General features: G+C 46.1%; 1 non-coding gene across 1 annotated transcript; it reads left to right on the forward strand.

Moving 5' to 3' along the window:
• The first annotated feature begins 1,818 nt into the window (after positions 1-1,818).
• On the forward strand, positions 1,819-1,899 carry Trnaa-agc. The gene has a single exon. It is a non-coding gene; the product is annotated as a tRNA-Ala (tRNA).
• Positions 1,900-15,948: the final 14,049 nt, after the last annotated feature.

Raw genomic sequence — 15,948 nt, forward strand, 5'->3', positions numbered from 1 at the left:
AGGCCCCTTACGTGGGTTTTCACATTAAACCTTCACGGTGAATCCGGATGTGTCTGCGGGCACTTTCTGTGGAAGAGATAATTGCCCTGTACACAGCCACATGTTCAGGAACGGTGAAGGCGCTCAGGTGGACAGACTCCACAGCTACCCCGCAAGCTCTTTCGCTTCTGCTCAAAAAAACCAGCAGCCTCGAAGTCTCTGAAGCTTTCTCTTGGTTCTATATGCTCCTGCGGTCTACCAGGCCTGCGTCTGGTAGTCTGGTGTGTCAGAGGGCATCCTGAGAGGTGTCCTTACTATGTTGCTGTATTGGAGACTCAAGGCAAGGACAGCAATTCTGTCTTTAAAGCGCCCTCGCTAATGACATTCGGTTTTTAGAATCTGACACAGAAGCCAGCAAAGCACGCCACCAGCCCATTTCTTTCTCTCACCTTTTTGTGACTTCTGCACACCTGACAGGGGGTTGAGGACCTCAGTGGTCATCTCTGGTCCTGCAGGAGATAAGGAGACACAGTCTCTGCAATCAAAGCCGGGGACAGGAAGTCAGGAAGCACTTATCAGGGCAGCTTTCTGGCCGGCTGACGGCTGGGATGGCACTGCAGATGCCCGCTTTCTCTTTTCTGCTGGAGCTCTTGCAGGCTGCTCCCAGTCGCTCCGTGTCCGGGTTTTGGGGGCGCCTCGTGCCTGCGCGTCCAGGAGGCCGGTAAACAAGCGGGGCGCAGCCAGCTAGCCTGGCCTCCCAGCCCAGCCTGGAGCAGCCAGATACTCCACAGGGCGAGCTAGAATTTGGCGCCACAGCCGGGAGTGCGGCTTTTGTTCACAGCAACAACAAGGCTTGACTGGCTCGGCTCCCGCGCCAGCCAGCCCAGGCAGGCAGAAAGGAGCCTCTGCAAGTGTCATTGGCGCGGGCCGCCCTCCCAGGCACCACACAGCGAAGATGCCGCCAAGCATGCTCACCCCAACTACACCCGGCATGGCCAGCCGGAAGGAGCCCGGAGTGCTGCAGCCACTCAGGACCACAGTGGCGCAGGTGGAAAGCACGTTGCTGCTGACGACTGCGGCGTTTCCAACACTTGTCTCCTCGGTCAGAGAAGTTCCCCTCCGTGACTGAAAGGCTGCCTTCCCTTGGACCGAGTTAAAGCATGGATTCCTTTATTCCAGAAGGGACATTCTGTCACTGTGTATCATAACCAGTTCACCCAGCTTTGCGGACCCATACTTATGAACACATAGAGACAGACGCTGTTGTTGTTTGCTTAATGTTTTAGAGAGAGAGGAAAAAAAATAACAACACTTATAGGGGTTGGAGAGATGGCTCAGCGGTCAAGAGCACAAAATGCCCTTCCAGAGGACCTGAGTTCAGTTCTCAGAAATTACATGGTGACTTACAGCCATCTATTATGGGATTTGATAACCTCTTCTGTCATGTAGGCATACATACACATAGAGCATTCATGGACATAAAATATGCAAATAAATAAATATTTAAAAGAACACTTATTTATGTAGTATGCATGTACAAAGCCACTTGCCAGAGTCGGTGCTCTGATTTCACCCTGTTGGTCAATTCGTCCTCTTGGTAGCAAGCGCCTTCACCTTCTAAGCCACCTCATAGACCCTAGCTTAATTTTCCAATGCCAGGATGTTTGGAACACATCTGCATCCATTCTTAAGCCACTTGGAGAAAAGTAATAGACGAAGTCCAAAGTCTATTAGGTTAGAAGTGAGTATTGTCTCTTCAGAAAAGACTTTTAGAGGCCGGAAGTACCAGTAAAGGTGCTATCTAAAGTCTACAGTTAAAATTTCAGTTTTAAAAACTGGTTTTGGGTTGGGGATTTAGCTCAGTGGTAGAGTGCTTGCCTAGCAAGCACAAGGCCCTGGGTTCGATCCTCAGCTCAAAAAAAAAAAAAAAAAAAAAAAACCAAACTGGTTTTGGTTTGGAGAGATGGCTCAGAGGTTAAGAGCACTGACTGCTCTTCCAGAGGTCCTGAGTTCAATTCCCAGCAACCACATGGTGGCTCACAACCACTTGTAATGAGATCTGGTGCCCTCTTCTGGCCTACAGGCATACATACACACAGTACACTGTATACATAATAAATAAATAAATCTTTTTTAAAAATTGGCTTTAAATTGTACTTGTTTTATGAGTATTGGTCTGTATGTATCTGCATATGTGTGCCACATGCATTTCTGGAGCCCTCAGATGCCAGAAGAAGATAATAGATTTCCTGGAATTGAATTCATTTTCATTTTAATTGTAAGTATGCAAGTCTGTGTCTGTGTGTGAATATACATGTGAGTGCAGGCGGCTGAGGAGGCCAGAGGCTTTGGCTCCCCCTAGAGCTGGAGTTAGAGGCAGTTAAGAGGTAGTTAAGAAGTAGTTAAGAGGTAGTCAACTAAGGTGAGTGCTAGGAACCTCACTCTAGTCCTCTGCAGAAGCAGTAAATGCTCTTAATGGCTGAGCCATCTCTCCAGCCTGGAATTTCATTCTTTTAGTTAGTTTTGCTAGCATGAAAACACCCTGGAGGAAATAAGAAGATTTAAAAAATAGTTGTTGACAACTTAGTGTGGATTATTTCTTTCTTAAAAGTATGTTTTCAGAAATGGGGGTGACTAGACATAATCAAATTAAATATAACTGGTGAGGTAGTTTGAATGGCCCCCATAATCTCATTGGGAGTGACGTTATCAGGAGGTATGGCTTTGCTGGAGTGGGTGTGGTCTTATTGGAGGAAGTGTGTCACTGTGGGGGTGGGCTTTGAGGTTTCCTAAGTTCAGGATACTGCCCAGTGTCACAGTAGACTACCTGTTGGCTGCAAGATGTAGGACTCTTGGCTATTCCTCCAGTACCATGTCTGCCTGCATGCTGCCATGCTCTCTATCATGATGACAATGGACTGGACCTCTGAAACTGTAAGCAAACCCCCTCAATTAAATGTTTTCCTTATAAGAGATGCCATGGTCATGGTGTCTCTTCAGAGCAATAGAAACCCTAAGATAACTGGTATGACCAAGAAATTGATTTTTTTAAAGACATATTTATTTATTTATTTATTTATTTATCTTTTTTTTGTGTGTGTGTATGTATGTATGTTTTGCCTGCATGTGTGTATATGTACCATATACATGCCTGGTGCCAGAGGAGGTCAGAATAGTGTTTCAGATCTGCCTAAAACTGGAATCACAGAGAGTTGGTAGCTACTATGTGGGTGCTGGGAACCAAATCTCGGTGCTCTGCAGGAACAGCAACTGTTCTTAACTACCAAGCCATCTATCTCTCTAGCCCTAAAATTGACTTTTTAATTTTGTATAATTTTCATAGCCACCATATGGGTCATTTGTGGGGGCCCACAGAGACTCCATGGTGTGGCCTTATTCCATCTTGACTCAAGGTCAGAGAGTCTGAGCTTGTTTTGTTCCACAAGGCTGCATAATAGGATGTTTTGGCCAAAGGTGTGGTTACCAGGTGTCTTATACTTCAAGGGCTAGATGTTTTGAGAATTAAGGAAGTGTTTACACTTGTCTATACTCTGTACCTTGAATCATGCTGTCCTTGAGAGGGGGAGGTCTTTTGCCTCTCCCCTTGCTGGTGTATAAAAAGTCCACGAGGAATAAACTTGGGGCAGCTGTGGTATTGACTCAGAGCCCTCCCAAACCTATTCTGTGTCTCTGTCTTTTTCTTTTATGTCTATGTCTCTATTTTTCATATCTATTATTTCTCAGTCCACATTCCGCTATACCAAGGACTGTCCAAAGGCTGGGCTGGACTCATCAGTCATTGTAGCTTTAAAGTATTTTAAAGGGTGAATTTACCCACAAATCTGGAGTGAGAAATCACATAAAGTAATACATTGGGCAGCATTATAGTATTCATGTCCCTGTTTGTAATCTCTTCCCTTTAAGCAAAGCTTGACCATAAAAACATGGCCACAGTGATGAGTGGCCACTTCCAGGACTAGATTTTAGAGCACCCCAGGTGTAGCCTTGAGCATCACAGTTGGCTGCTCATCATTGGTGCTAAGGGAAGCCAGATGCTATGATGTTGTCAGCTACTCTAAGGTGAGAACCCACTGACAAGTGACCTCATAGGAAAGACCCAGGACCTGCAGACCAATGACTGTCTTTAATGGCTGCCAACGGCCATCAGAGTGTGAAGGTTTGGTAGAGTCTCTACCAGCTGCAGCCTGGCTGGCACTTGATTGCACCATGCTTGAGTTCTATAACCACAGCTCATCTGAGATGACAGGTGTCTGCTATCTGAAACCACAAGGGGTAAGGGTAGTTTATTATACAGCAGTTCATTTTAACATGACCAAGTTCATCTGAAGTTCCTGTGTACCAGCCAGGGCAAAGGCTGGATTGAGAATGCCCCCAAAGGCTCATACGGTGAGCCTTAGCCCTTAGGGTTTGAGAGGTGATAAAACCTTTAAGAAGGGTGGCCAAGAGGAGATCCTCAGATTGGGGGGGGGGGGTGCTCCCTCTGGAGGGATTGCCAGAGCCAAGGCTTTCTATCTTCCTGTGTTTCAAGGTGTGATCCTTTTCTAAAACATGCTGCTGTTATTTTTCATAGGCTGCGGTTGTAGCTAAGCATGCTATTCCAACCTTGCCTCGGCCGTTTTGTGATACCAGTGGAAAATGTCCGAGTACAGGCCTCTATAGACAGAGAAACCTGCAGACATTGAGACCTAATGCCAATAACACCCCCAGTGTATGAATATCCCACTGTGGTATTCTCCCGGGGTAATGCAGTCTCTGACCTCTCTAGTCTGTGGCTGCTTTGCTTGTGTTGCCCTAGGAGTTTCTTTTGTTGTCGCTGTCCAGGCGGCACCTGGAGATGATACGCTTCATTTCTGTTCTTGTTCTCCAACCACAGTGTAATAATTCCTCCTATCAGGAAATCATGCTGGGAAACAGTCTGCAGGCCCCGAGGAAGGGGAAGGAGCCTCAGGCTCAGAAGGAGGTTTGGTCCCAACACAATCGCCTCTTAACCCAGAGGCCTGCTCATGCCTTGCCCATCCCAAGACCTGGCGGATGAAACTCACATGCATCAGTGATGCTGGTGATGAGGGAAACTGAAAAACTGCTCCTGGTTCACAAGGCTATCAGAATTTCCTGGTCCTGTGTGTTTCTGTGGTTCAAGCAGAAGTTAACCAAAGCAAAAATTTTCAGAGAAAGTTATCACGTGGTCTTGGAAATGACAGCCGGGAAACATCTGCAGGTTTAGAGGACTTCTGAGCTCCAGGTGGGACGGGCTCCTGCTCTGTGTGTTGAGATGTCCCTTTGGGAGGATTCCAAAGAGGTCTGTGAGGTGTAGAGCTTTTGAGACCAACTCTGATGTCCTGGCTGCTGCCTCTATCGCTACCACTCTTAGAATCTGGAGAGTTAAGAAAAGGTGGATGGGAATGTTGATTGGCAGGGGCTGTTTAAATAAACCAACCGATGTGACTGTACATTTGGTAAATGTTACCCCTGCTTCTTTTCCTTGGACAGCTTCTACTCAGCTCCCCTCAGCCTATTTCCACCCAATAGGGATAGGGTGTAGCTGAAGTTTTCCTGTGTCCACCCAGTCTGTAGTCGCTCAGACCCAAGTAAACACACAGAGGCTTATATTAATTAAAACTTCTCAGCCATTAACTCAGGCCTCCCACTGTGTAGCTCTTACTCTTACACTCAGCCCATTTCTCTTAACCCATATGTTGCCACGTGTTCCGTGGCTTTACCTGTGTGCCATTACACGCTGCTCCCTGGACAGCGGGCTGCCATCTCCTTACTCAACCTTCCCCTTCCCAGAATTCTCCTTGTCTGCTTATCCCGCCTATACTTCCTGCCTGGCTGCTGGCCAATCAGTGTTTTATTTAACTGGTGTACAAAAGCATTATTCCACAGCAATAGGGTGGGTCATTTAACAAAATGAACTTTTTTTCTTCAGAAAAAAAAAAAAAAAAAAGATGCCGTAAATTAAACCATTGAAAAAAGGAGAGAAGGCAGAGGAAGCAGGCCTTCCCAAGCTGACAGCCATCCCCTGGGGTGCCCTAGCTTGAGTGTGGTCTTGAATATTGCTAATATTTTAGTTAGTTTGTTTGCTTTAATTTTTTATTTATTTTAGCTTTTAGCCTGCAGGGTAGATGAGAAGGCATTTGCACACATATTGGGTTTTGGTTAACCTTCCTCTGCCCTCTCCTCTCTGGCACGCCCCCCCCCATTCCCACCTCAGTAGACCCTTCCCCTTTTATTATTCCCCTTTCACTTTCATATCACATGAGCTTATTACCCCCCTTCCCTCCATTCCCAACGTTAAAGCACTCCATCGCAAAATAATACAAATAACAAAATCCACCCATTAAAACTCTAAATTTCAGTCACTTTCGGTTTTTATTGTTGCTTTTAGTGTATTCATGGAGTTGTGACATCATCACCACAAGCCAGCACATTTTCAAATCCAACCCCAAAGCCCTGTGTCAGCCTCTCCTCATTCCTGTCCTCACCCTTAGAAACCTAGACACCCAACCATCCAGGTTCTCTTTCAACAGAATTGCCCACTCCATACACTTCAGAGAGTCACGGAGCCCATAGGATTTGGGGAACGGGTTCTTCCTCGTGGAACTTCGTTGTCCGGTTTCTGGGTTACAATCTGCCTCAGAACTCATTTCTTTATTGAGAGTCAAGGCCCACACCCCTGCCATCCTTAGATGAATATTGAGGTTGGACTCTTATTCCGTTGCTGTTTTACAAATGCCCTGCTGCCCATCCCAGAGCTGCAGGTGGCGTGGGCAGGCTTCCAGCCCCATCCATCCCTGACTCACACACCCACTCACCTTTGGCAGTTATCAGGAAGTATTTGAAGCCTACTTTTGATCCCTGGAAAAGGACTTGAAAAACAGCGATCCTGCAAGCTGGAGGTGTGCTGCCCTCTGACCTCAGGACCGGCTAGTGATGACAGAAATATGGGGAAAAGGAAGGTGTGAGAACTGGACAAATGAGCTGCTCGGTGTGTGTGTGTGTGTGTGTGTGTGTGTGTGTGTGTGTGTGTGTGTGTGTGTGTTGTGTGTGAGCTGCAATGTCAGATGGACAGAGTCCTTTGACAGCTCATCCAGCAAGAAACTTTGCCTGTGCAGGAAACCTAAGGAGCTTATATATGAGGCAACACTCACTGTCTGTGAGAAACGTGTGTCCTGGCCATGTGTTGTGGAATACTGTTCTCAAGGCACAACGTCGGCATGGTCCCTTAAACTCTCAGCAGTGATAGTTATCTGTAGGAGACCTACCCAAGATTGGCCCATTAGTGTTCTGTCATAGAAAGAGCAGAGGCTCATGGGGCCTCGCTCCTCCCAAGGATAGGTAAATAGTTGATGGTAGCCAGGGACAGGGAAGGTAGCGGTGGCGGTGGTAGTGTGTTTTAATGGTTGTTTGGGATAGGTAAAGGCTCTTCTTGTAGCCCATAAATGCCCACACACTTGTACATAATCTCCTATGCATACTCCACAGCCAGAGCCCAGAGCCTGACAGACTTGGGGGACCATTTCAACCACCAAGCATGGTGAGTTTGGCATGCAGAAGCATGGTCCTGCTTCCCCTTGGCTCTGGCCAGGCAGAACAGCTTGGACTGGCACTGCCTAGGCCTTTGGAAGTGGGAAGGTGCATAATGGTTTCATGGCAGTGCCTCTCTCCATGCCACTGAGTCCACTGTTTTTTTTTTTAAAGATTTATTTATTTATTTATTTTATGTATATGTATATTACACACTATGTGCATGCAGATGCTCACAAAGGTCAGGAGAGGATGCTAAGTCCCTTGAGACTTGAGTTACAGGTGACTGTAGCCTGGCCTGCCTGGTGTGGATGCTGAGAATCACATCTAGATCTTTTTCAAGAGCAGCAAGTGCTCTTAACTATTGAACCATCTGTCTAGTCCCCCAACATTGATTTTTTTGTTTTGTTTTGCTTTTGAGAAGGCAGTTGATATAAGGGATGGAATCTTTTCCTGCCATATTGAACTTGTTAACATTTTTTTTTTTTCTGTAGAACACTACTGACTACTGTGATGAGCTAGCACTTGCTTGGGGTGATGGGTAGTGGCCTTCAGAAATCTTGTTCACCCTTTGTGAAAGGTTTCACCCACAGACATTGTATGCTAAACTCTGAGTGCTTAACAGATATAGAGACATATCAGAAAGACGTGAGAGTGTACCTAAAGGAATGAGGTTGGACAATTGTTTCACAAAAGGTGCAAGAGGCAGGCACAGCTGTAAAATTCCTGGGAATGTAAAGCGTAGATGCCACCCAAGAAGGGGCGTGAGAAAATCCTGTAACAGCCTGTGCCTCTAAATGTTAACACAGTGATTAAATGTTTAATGAAAGTACCCTGCATTGGTGACAAAAGATGCTCACAGATACACCAGAATCACAAAGGGTGGAGAATGCCCCAGCTGCCGGGGAAGATGCGTGAACAGGTTCAATCAGCTGTACATTTGGAAAGACAAAACTTTATTAAATAAATTTTTAAAGATGCTTACAGAAACCAGAAGACTAACGACCCTGTTGCTGAAGATGTCATATGCCTTGATAAGAAGAAATCAGGCTGGGACTGAACTGGAAACCTCCTCTTTGTTAGCGTTCATAATGCTGGAAAGTGCTTCACAGGCGACTCAAGGAGAGTTGTGGCCAACGATCTGACTTGGCTTAGACCCTGTGTTTAAGTTACTTTTTTGTTGCTATAGAGAGATGACCAAAGCAACATGTAGAAGAAAGGGTTTATTGAGCCTTTGTTGTGGAGTATTATGTTAACTAGGCAAAGATGTTTTACATTTGTTTATGCTGCAGAATATTACTTTAACTGTGTAAAGGTGTTACTTTCATTATGTTGTATTTGTTTAACCATGCAAAGCTGTCTCACCTTGCCTGCCTATGGCACCAGCTTGATCTAATAAAGAGCTGAATGGCCAATGGTTGGGCAGAGAAAGGATAGCCAGAGCTGGCAGGCAGAAAGAATAAATAGGAGGAGAAATCTAGGTGAGGGAGGGGCGTAGAGGGAAGAAGGTGAGGAGAGAACCAGGGACATGCCTGGGGCCAGAAGCCAGGCAGACACCAGCCAGACATAGAGGAGCAGTGAAAGGGAGATATATACAAGAACGGTAATAAGCCCCGAGGCAAAGGTAGATAATTTAAAACAGGTTAATTTAAGTTAAAAGAGCTATCCATAAAAGAGGTAAGATAAGACTGGGCATTCAAAACTAATAATAAGTCTCTGGGTCACGATTTGGGAACTGGTTGGTGGCCCAAAAGAAAAAGCCTGGTACAGGGCTTACAGTTTCAGAGGCTGAGTTCATGACCATGATGCAGACAAGCAGGCATGGGGCTGAAACAGAAGCTGAGAGATTACATTGGTCCATAAGCAAGAGGCAGAGAAAAGAAAGAAATGACTGGGAATGGGTGGGCTTTTGAAACCTTAAAGCCCACCCCTAGTGACACACTTGCTCCAACAAGGTCACACCTCTCAATCCTTCCAAAACACTTCCATCAGCTGGGCAGTAAGAATTCAAACCTATCAGCCTATGGGGGCCATTTTCATTCAAAGTACCATACTTGTGTGCTGCACTGTAAACTCACCAGGCAATGTGTGTGCTGGTGTGACAGTAGCATGCTTGTTATCAGTGCAACCACTTCCTGGAGAGATTTGAGGCCTACCACTCAGAAGGAAATCCATGGATTGCAAGTCAGGTCAACCACCTATGGCTGAGGCAGTGATAGGTCCCAGTGGGGGAGCTATTGTTGTTTTGCTAAATGGTTATGATGTGTCTATCAAATTGCTTTCTAAACACTTATGTTTTTGCCCATAGATTATCACTGCTGCCATCCTTGATCAGGGAAACTTCTTTTATTACAGCGGGACTTTAGAGACCTATAACTGGTGAGGGCACTGAGACTAAGTGATTGCTGAATGCTCAGACCCAAATAGGACATTTATTTAAAACCTTCCAAGGTTCAGGAAACATTGGATGGTAGGGTGGAAAGTATGTAGTATGTTGGAGCATGAGAAAGGGATGAAGCATTGTTGAATGATGTCTTTGGGTACAACGTGGCCTTTGTCCTTGTGGTGGTTTAAATGAAAATGGCTCCCAAAGGGAGTGGCACTTTTAGGAGGTGTGGCTTTGTTGGAGTGGGTGTGGCCTCATTGGAGGAAGTGTGTCATGGTGGAGGCAAGCTTTGAGATCTTATATATACTCAAGCCACACCCAGTATATCAATCCACTTCCTGTTGCCTTCTGATCAAGATGTAGCCAGCACCACGTCTGCCTGCACGTTGTCATGTCCTGCCATGATGATATTGGACTAAAGCTCTGAAACTGTAAGCCACCCCAATTAAATCTTTTCCTTTATACGAGTTGCCATGGTCATGGTGTCTCTTCACAGCGATAGAAACCCTAAGACATCACTCTTAAACTGCCAGCAGCTATAATTACCTGCAGGAGACATGTACAAGATTGGGCCCATTAAGCCAGGTGGTGGTAGCATATCCCAGCACTCAGGAGGCAGAGGCAGGTGGATCTCTGTGAGTTCAAGTCCAGCCTGGTCTACAGAGCGAGTTCCAGGACAGCCAGGGCTACACAGAGAAACTCTATCCAAAAAAAAAAAATTGGGCCTATTAACATTCATGAGTCCCTGCTCCTCCCACCACCCGCCTGGACACCCAAAGATACATAAGCTGTTAATAGTTGATGGCAGAAAGAGACTTCTTAGGTGGTACAGCCACTCATAAGTGATCCATGATCCTGTAAGTAGGCACCCATGCTCTTGTGGGTAGCCCTAATTACTCCCTGGTCTGTCGTGGGGTGCCCTACCTGGGGAGACTGGACATTTTGTTAACCAGACAGCCTGGTTGCACAAGCCTATAATCCCAGCACACTTGGGAGATAGAGCCAAGAGGATTAAAAGTTGATGGTAAATGTTGATGTCCACAATCCATGCTGCTGCCAAATATTGATGTTTATGATCCATGCTGCCAAAGGCCATGTCAATGTCTGTGATCAGGACTGTAGCCCATAGCCATGTCTACGTCTGTGGTGGGAGGATGGTATTTATTACGCGGCACTGTTTACCATGAGAGAGAAGCCACAAAGCACAACAAAATCCACTCTAAGAGTTTATTAAGGGGAGCGAATAGAAGGGGTGTGCATAGGCCTATGAAATGACCGTGCAGGAAGAGATGGGAGGAATAGGTAGAACTCGCTTTTATAGGTGTTTCCACGCCCCCCCCCCCACATGCACATATGGACTTACGTAGCTACACCATGCATGCGTATAGATTACCTGATCCTGAAGCACAGGAAAGGCCATGGGATGACTAAGCATCTGCCTGGCTACTGGACAGTGCATACACTGTCCTGTAGCTGGGAGAGTGCCTAAGAATTCTAACAGAGAACCCCAGTGCTCTGCTCCATAAAGCATAGCAAAGAGGCCAAAGCTTTCATAATCAACTTTTTAGATCTCTACAATTTGGGATTAGAGGGATGGCTTCATGGTTAAGAGCACTGGCTGCTTTTCCAGAGTAACTGGGCTCAATTCCCAGCACTCACTTGTCAGCTTATGACCATCTGTAACTCCAGTTCTAGGGGTAACTCTAGTTATGGGGGATCTGATACCCTCTTCAGCCCTCTGAGGGCAGCAGGTTTCTCTTAATGCAGAGACATAAATGCAAGAAACATACCCAGACACATAAAATTTGAAACAAAAACTAAGAACACTAGAAGTTAACAAGAGACTCAAAGTCACCAGGAAGTGTTTTATTTGTTTGTTTCTGAGACAAAGTTTCTCTACATAGTCCTGGCTGTCCTGGAACTCACTCTGTGGACCAGGCTGGTCTTGAACTCAGAGATCCACCTGCCTCTGTCTCTGCCGGAATGCAGGGATCAAAGGTGTGTGGCCCCACCACCTGGCTAGAAAGTGTTTATTCAAAGAATGCTCTGGAAATCAGGGTCAGCTGTGAGCTGTTTGGTATTTTAACTTTAGCATCCGTCCCAGCTCCAGGTAGCGATGTTGTAGGGAACAGCCTGAATTCCAAGCACCAGCATGACAGAATAGACCTCCTTTTAAAGGGGTGATAATTAGTTTCTTTTTAAAATCACACTTGGTGACTCTGTGGAAAGCCAGCTTAAAAGGCTTATCTTTGTTTCTCTTTGGAAGGGGCCCAGTGCAGAAGCTGCTGGAGAGGAGGAAGGCATTAGTTCAGAGTATTCACAGGTAAATGTTTTATCTGCTACTGTCTGTGGTAACAGATAACAGTTGGCACAAACTTAGGGAAAAAAGGCTGGGAAGTGTGAGGGCCACAAAAACTTCGGAAAGTTCACTCGTAATTCCTGAGACTCTGAAAAGACATTTGGGTTTGGGAATGGCCTAACCTCTGACCTCTGGCTAACCTCAGCCTGAGAAGGAAGCAGAGGGTTGGGCAGAAGTGTAAGTTGCCTGGTGAATGCTCAGCCAGGCCCCAACATGCAGGGTGCTTCTTGGTGGAAATCTGGTAATAGTTTTGGTTCCAGGCATCTAAAGAAATCTTTATTTGGTTATCATCTCGTCCCTAATCTAACAGAGACTTCAGTGGCCACAAATGGCAAAGAATGCTGATGTTAGAAAATTCATTCAGAAAAATTGTTAAGTAAACAACCACTAAAATCATCATCATTAACAACCCTGGTGTGTAGTGGGTAGCTGTTCCAGCTTTGACCGGTAACTGTCACACCTATGAGGCAGGGCCAAGATGGGAGCCCTAAGACCCGAGATCCAGATGGGGCAGCTCTCTTGGTTCCTGGTTCCTGGATGCTGGATGTAGGTAGACCCAGCAGAGTTCTCCAGAGAACACTGCTGGACTGCACTTCACCTCTCCCAGACCCTGTAACCTATCCCTTTACTTGTTGTAACTAAAACCCCCAAATAAACCTCCCTTTCAACTAGGTGGAGTTGCCTTAATACTTCCACCAATACTGGTGAGAGGAGAAAAATTGAATTCCAGAGTTACCATTCTGGAATATTCAAAATGTTCAGTGGGTGTGGGAAGATGGCTCAGCAGGGAAGACACCTACGAGTTTAGATCCTCAGCACTCACAGGCCTGCCAGGTGGACATGGCAGCCAGCCTGTAATCCTAGCACTCAGGAAGCAGAGATGGGGAAGTCTGGTGCGAGCTGGCTACCATGACTGCAAAATCAGACTTCTCTGGGTCCAAATGAGAGACCCTGCCTCAGAGAAAGGGAGGAAAACATCTGATCTCAACTCTGGCCTCCACATGCTTGTGAACACACTTACACACAGCATCCTCCCTGTAAGCATATAGACATGGAAACATGCACACACAAAAGCATGCCACACATACCCACATACACCATAAGTAAATAAACAAGTAATTTAAAGGGCCAGGTCACCAATTTGATGATTGTTTGGCTTTTTGTTTGTTTGTTTTGAGACAGGGTTTCTCTGTGTATCCCTGGAACTCACGCTGTAAGCCAGGCTGGCCACAGGACCCAGAGGTTGGACAGCCCAAAGACCTAGGATAGAACCAAGTAAGACTGGAAAAAAAAAAAAAAAGCCAATGTAATGATGCCGAATGACATTCTGCTATATTCATAGACTGGTGCCTAGTCCAATTGTCCTCAGAGAGGCTTCATCCAGCAACTGATGGAAACAGATGCAGAGACCCATAGCCGAACATTAGGTGGAGCCTGGGTAATCCTGAGTAAGGGGGGAAAAGGGTTATAGGAGCCAATGGGGTCAAGGACACCACAAGAAAACCCACAGAATCAACTAACCTGGGCTCATAGGGGCTCACAGAGTCTGAACCACCAACCAGGAAGTCTGCCTGGGACTGACCTTGGCCCTCTGCACATATGTGACAGATGTGTAGCTTGGTCCTCCTGTGCAACTCCTACAGTGGGAGCAGGGGCTGCCTCTGACTCTGTCACCTGCTTTTGTGACCCTTTCCTCCTACTGGGTTGTCTTGTGCTGCCCTAATAGGAGAGGAGGTACCTAGTCTCACTGCAACTTGATATGCCATGGCTGGTTGATACCTGTGGGAGGCCGGCCCTCTTCTGAAGAGAAGCAGAGGGTGGGTGGATGGGTGGATGGGGAGAGGGGAGGGGAGGAGGAGGGGAAGTGGGAGGGGAGGAGGAAGGGGAAACTGCGGTTGGGATATAAAAACAACAACAAAAATGAATAAATACATACAATACAAAAACATAAAACAAACAAGCTGGCCTAGAAATCAGAGATCCGCCTGCCTCTGCCTCCCAACTGCTGGGATTAAAGGCGTGCGACACCATGCCCGACCTGATTTTTTTTTTTTTAGTGAGACAGGCAAAGGTGTTTGTGTGTGTGTGTGTGTGTGTGTGTGTGTGTGTGTGTGAGAGAGAGAGAGAGAGAGAGAGAGAGAGAGAGAGAGAGAGAGAGAGAGAGAGAGAGAGAATGTAGTGGTGTTTGCTCTGCCCATAACTTTAGGCTATAGGCCTCAAAGGAGGCTGTGCTTCTTGCCGTTGTACATGACCTCTTAAAAGGAGAGGAGAGAGGGGTCACGTGGTCCCTTCTTCCTCTTATTTATTTATTTTTGTCCTGATGTGATCGGACTCAAGACCTGGGAATTGAACCCGGTTCCTCTGGAACATTAGTCAGTGCTCTTAACCACTGAGCTATTTCTTTCCTCTTCAGTCATACATTTCAGATACCATATTGGGTACCAGATAAAGTGAGAAATCCTTGGGAATGTGCTTGAAGAGTATTAGAAAATTTATTAGGATATAAATTGAGGAAATATGCTCACGAATACAGTAGAACTGAGTAGACCGCTGAAATCATCCTCTGATCTGACTGGGAGCAAGTCCACCTGGCAGTTCAATCACACCAGGAAGCAGGAAGCAGGGAGAAGGGGCCTCATGACCCCTCCCCCTTTCCTTTTAAGAGGTCATGTACAGGGGCAAGAAGCGCCGCCTTGGACTGTACAGCCTAAGGTCATGGGTGGAGCAAATACCACTGCATTAGAGAGAGCCAGAGTGAGTGAGGGAGGGAGGGAAGGAGAGAGAGAATGAGAGAGAGAATGTGGCCTAACTCAAGGAACGAGGAGACTACTAGGATGTCCCTGAGGAGGCAGACACATTGGACACCTAGAAAAGACCTTAATTAAGCTATTGAAATACATTTAAAAAAAAACTGAAGGAAACCAGACTTAAGAAAATAAAAGCAGAGCTGAGCTGCCTCTGGGTTCCTGTACTCATGGCAGGGAGTGGGAAGAGGCAGCAAGCCTTAGAATGTAACCTACAGACAAGCTAGGTGCCCGTTAAGGCCTGCTCAGCACAGCCTAGTTGCTGAGGTGGGGCATTTAAGTGGGAATACTACAGGGACCCATTCTGTGGAGTCTGGAGTGTATGAATTCAGAGAAACATGACTGGGTTATTGCAGGGATCTGTCTGTTTTTGAAGGATAAAATTCAATCAAGAGACAGTTTGAGTGGTTTATTCAGCAAAGTAAATAGGCACGCCAGAGATTGGAGTAGGCTGCACCCAAAGGGGAGAGCATTCCACTGGGGTCTGTGTTAAGGGTTTGAAAGACACCTTCATAAACATGTAATGAGATACATGACTTCATGAATATGTTTGAGATATATGACATATGTATTCATGAAGTAAGGTAACATTTTTTCCCACCCAAATCTTTGTGGAATGGACCTCTCTTTTAGGGTATTTCTTCCCATCTTCCCATGATTATCTAGAAAAGCTCACAAAGGGTTGGGGAGTTGGTCAAAACCACAATGAAAATTGTACTGTACTGAAGATTGGCCTTTAGGATGTGGGAAAGTGCCCTGGTTTCACAGTTTCTGACACAGTGAGAACTATTTACCTGCAGCTCCAAGGACATCTAACCATAAAGGAGTGTCTTAGGGTTTCTATTGCTATGAAGAGACACCGTGACTATGGC

The sequence above is a fragment of the Peromyscus leucopus genome, chromosome 2 (assembly GCF_004664715.2).
Source record: "Peromyscus leucopus breed LL Stock chromosome 2, UCI_PerLeu_2.1, whole genome shotgun sequence".
In the NCBI taxonomy this organism is placed as follows: domain Eukaryota; kingdom Metazoa; phylum Chordata; class Mammalia; order Rodentia; family Cricetidae; genus Peromyscus; species Peromyscus leucopus.